The sequence below is a fragment of the Oryzias latipes genome, chromosome 3 (assembly GCF_002234675.1).
Source record: "Oryzias latipes chromosome 3, ASM223467v1".
Taxonomy (NCBI): domain Eukaryota; kingdom Metazoa; phylum Chordata; class Actinopteri; order Beloniformes; family Adrianichthyidae; genus Oryzias; species Oryzias latipes.
In genome coordinates, this window is record NC_019861.2 from 6760544 (window position 1) to 6765043 (window position 4500).

The 4500-nt window shown below is 42.0% G+C and overlaps 1 long non-coding RNA gene across 1 annotated transcript; it reads left to right on the plus strand.

The window, feature by feature from the left end:
* The first annotated feature begins 736 nt into the window (after window positions 1-736).
* LOC105357755 lies at window positions 737-3770 on the plus strand. Its single transcript, XR_002872737.1, has 6 exons — window positions 737-1153; window positions 1272-1389; window positions 2625-2692; window positions 2771-2850; window positions 3174-3272; window positions 3400-3770. It is a non-coding gene; the product is annotated as an uncharacterized LOC105357755 (long non-coding RNA).
* The last annotated feature ends 730 nt before the right edge of the window (window positions 3771-4500 follow it).

Here is a 4500-nt window from a genome sequence, read left to right on the forward strand (position 1 = left end):
GGGCATACAACAAATTTTGTCATTTTCAACAGCCAATTTCTTCCTGAGCATGTATCAAGTGGCAGGAAAGTCTTTTGTGATGTTTTGTAAAACAGTATCTCATATTATACCAAAAAAACCCATAAGAAACCTTTTAAAAAACTTTAGGATCGTTTTTGGTAAGAAATCAATGATAACTGCTGCTCTGTTTAGTGTTTTCAGGGAGTGGGTGAAGAAAGTTTATTTTTTTTAACTTTATTGTTCAAAATGTAGGTACAGCCAGGAGAGCAAACATATTACATGCATTTTACACAAAAACATTCAGGTTTCCACAACTTTCATACAAACATACAGCTTTCTTAAGGCTTTCAGAGATTTAACTGAGATACATTTCAATTTGTTTGATTAACACGGGGGGGGGGGTGTAGAAGATGAATAGAATTAGCATTTATGAATATACAATTTGCCAAATATAATAATAACATTAATTATTAGTTTTTATTTGAGTCCAAGTTTTTATTATAAAACCCAAAAATTATATATTCGAATTTCAGAGTGAAGTTGGGGTGAATATGATTACTGATAAATTGTAAACACTTCTTCCAGAAAAAATTCTAATTTCAGTACAATTCCAAAAAAGAAGATTAATTGCTTTTGGATGTTCTTTGCAAAAGGGACAAATCAATTTTTTAATGTATCTTAGCATGAATTGATAAGTGGGGTAAATTTTGTGCATGATTTTAAAAAAAACTTCTTTCATTTTTTATTTTATTTATCATAGATTTTTGGGTCACACTCCAGCCCTTTCTCCAAATGCTGCCGGGAACAAAACGTCTTCAGTAGTTTCGAAGCCGCTAAACAACACGAGGAGAACGAACGGCCGTGACGTCTTACCCGAGCTCCAGTAAAGTGAAATTTGATTGGTCACGTTCTGCAACGCGACCAATCAGCTGTCAAGTTACAGCGCTCCGCGCCGCCATGACGCAGTCTGTTTGAAAACAATGGCGGCACGGAGCGTTAGGTCCGAAGATGAAGACGGAAAAAAAGAATAAAAGTTGACCGTAGGAGACATGGACACCCTCTAGTAAGCGAGGCCGACCGCGTCCTCACAACGAAAAAACCTCAGAGGATCCGGGAGGTGGCGGCAGTGACCCGGCCGAGCCGATAAGTTCAGGTAAAACTTTTGATCTAAATGGGCATGTTATTGGGGCTTGGAGGCTACGGGGTTATATTTAACCAATTCCGGGGCTATTTTAAATAGCAAAAAAAACCACATCCTTCCCTTTTTTCAGGAAAAGAGTCTTAATCTGAACTGAAGCGATTGAAACATAATCACAGAGGCTGGACGACGTGGAAAAAACCAAGAAGCAGCTACAAGAACACCGTATACGACCCCCCCTCGAAGTTTCCGTATGTATCTTCCGTGTGTAAAAATATTTTGTGCTGAAAAACTTCGCTTTTGTATAAAACTTCAAGTAACCCAGAAACATGTCATCACCTAACGGACAGACGTCGAGCAGCGACTTTAACGCGGTAAACAGCAGGACGTGACCGAACAGATTAAATGAAGTAAGTGCGTGGAGGGGATGGGGGATTGGGGGGTGGAATCCGCGGCACACGTCTGTGCAGAACCGGGGCCTGTGATCCGTATGGATCATGGATCATCCGCGCAGCCTAGTAGCTTCTCCTGGGATTCGGTGTCAGACCGTGAAACCTCATCACCCGCGGGACGTCATCACCGCGGACCCACACTTTATTTATTTATTTATTTATTTATTTATTTGAAGACACAGAGGACTCATGGTGTGTGATTTGAACTATAAACATATTCATCTTTGCTAATTATTGTGTATTCTCGTGCGGTTATGGACAAATCTTGGACACCCTGGGCACTATGTCAATTAGGTTTCTTTTAGGTTCTACGTGTTGGGCGGCCGCGGCGTCACTCCTCTCGATTCCCCCGCTGGAGCGGCAGACGTCGCCCCCCACCGTTGTGGGGCCTGTGTAGCGCGGGCAGCACGGAGACACGGGGGTCCACCGGCAGCTGCGCCCGAACCGGCTGCACAGGGTCCGAACGTCGGCTCCTCTCTCGCTAAGGGCGCCGGAGGAGGGAAAGGAGAGGCGAGGAGCCTGCGGGGCGAGGGTGGAGCGCAGGCGCGCCGATGTCTCTGCACTTCTGTCAAAAGTGGCAGGAAAATATACGTCTGTATGCGCTACGAGCTCCTCATGGGAGCGTGAATTCAGCGCGGCAGGAAACATCGTCACCCCGTTAAGATCCTCACTGATAGCTGACACGGTTATCATGTTGGTGTTCCGGTCACGCAACACGAAGACGGACGAATAAAAGCAGCAGCACGATTCATTAAGGCAGCCAAACAGACAAACACGTGTTCACTTTTTTTTTGCACTTTAAAAAAGGTTGTTCATGTTTAGCCTATGTTGAACCTTTCCTGCGAGGACTATTCTCTTTCTGACCGTGGTCGGAAAACGTTGGCGGATCTTCCTTTGGGGTTATAAGCTACATGCGTTCTTGAGTTTGCCACTCGGCCGCTGGGGTTTTTTATGTTGGGCAGGTGCCTGTATTCTAGAACATTTGCCATAACAGCAATGTTACTGTATCCTCACAGACTTCTTCTTTCTTTCAGATTCTTGTCCATCACAAACACAAGAACCTCGGAGAGCAGCTCCAGTGGAAGGTCCGGGCAGATGACAAGTATGTTTCTTTCTCACTATCGTTTTAGGAAACTTGACAATAACTCCAGTCAGTTATAAAATATTGTCTTTTCTTTAGCTTCAGAACACCGCATAATGAGGAGATGACGGCAGCAGTGAAAGATGTGGAACCAAATTGGAGTTTCCACCAATTTAGAAGTAAGCACATGAAGTTGGATTTACACAACTCGCCATAAGTTAGAGATAATGTGAGAGACTCAATGTCAATAATCAGTGTTACTTTCTTTTCAGAGATTTTTTGAATAGGATTGCAATTGTATTAGTGTGATAGACAGCTCATTTAGTGTTTCCATGTCTTAAGACCAAATACTAAGTTACAATAACGATATAGCATTGACAATGGATAATTAAGATAAGCCACTGTGACAGTCTGCATGGCACATTTTGAATATTCCACTTTGGAAACATGTTTGCAATATGTTGACCTCATCTTCTGTATATTTCATATTTCCATCGACTAGGAGCTTGCAATCGAGCTATTGACAGTCTCAAGTGCAAAGAGAGAGAATGGAGATAGAAGCAAGGAGGAGGTCAAAAGGAGGACCAGTCAGCATGATCAGGTGAGTTGTCCTATTTGTGACCTTGTTTCATTTACTCAGGTCATGCATGATCCAGTTGAACTGTGTATGTGTGTGTATGTTGTTTCCTCTAATTAAAATAATATTTTCCTTTCCTGTTGGTCCACAGCTCTTCAAAAAGAGGGTCAAAATTGCTGAGAAGATTCTCAATCAAGAGGATCTGTCATAAATAAAAAGAGCCAATGCAAACTATGTCAGCGACGAGGAAAGTGACGAGGACAAACCATCTTATTATCAAGCCTCGCCAAAGTGGTGCTCCACTAGGCTAACCATGGTGAGCTGAAATGCCATAAAACCTGGGATGAAAACTGGAGGAGTGGAATTGAGCCAAAATTACTCTTTAGACACTCAGCTGGCTTTACTGAAGGAAACCCACCACCAGTCAAGAGCTGCTATCTGGCAGAAGAGAAAAAAAGGATGCATGTTTGTTTGTGGTTTTTGACTTATTTATTTATTTTGTAATAAAATATTTTTGAGTAATACCGGTTTTCTGTTACCTTTTATTTCTTATATATTTTGGAGATGACTGGTATCTTGAAATATCCTGACTTACATCACTAGTGTTTGTTCTTCAGATTTGCCTGCTGGCCATATGTTCCAAATCCTAACTTCAGATATGACTGGTATACGGATATCAGATATCAACAGATATGACATGGAGAGAATCTGGAAATATCCTGAACTCAGATATCACTGGTGTTAGTTCTTCAGATATGCCTGCTGGCCATATGTTCCAAATCCTAACTTCAGATATGACTAGTATACGGACATCAGATATCAACAGATATGACATGGATAGAATCTGGAAATATCCTGACCTTGGATATCACAAGTGACGCATCTCATATCTGGAGAGAATCTCATCTCCAGATTCTATCAGAATAAAAGTGTCCCATACTCGGAGTTGATATGCTCAGGACATGAACTTAGAGACAGTCATGTCCGGAGAGTATCCACCGTAGATATCACCAGATATGGGGTATTTCTGAGGATATCCAGACAAATATATGTCCTGATTCTGGGGGCTTTTGCGCAGTGTAGGGTTTAGAGTTGCTGTGGCTACGTGGAAGTCATTTTGAGCAAATCAGTCTAAGGGTTCCTCAAAAGATTTTCTCTGGTATTCCTTTGTAGCCCAGGTAACTAGACCCTGTTGGAGAGGAGGGTATTTTTATCCTATCCTTTTACGATGTAATGCAAGTTGAGTTGATTT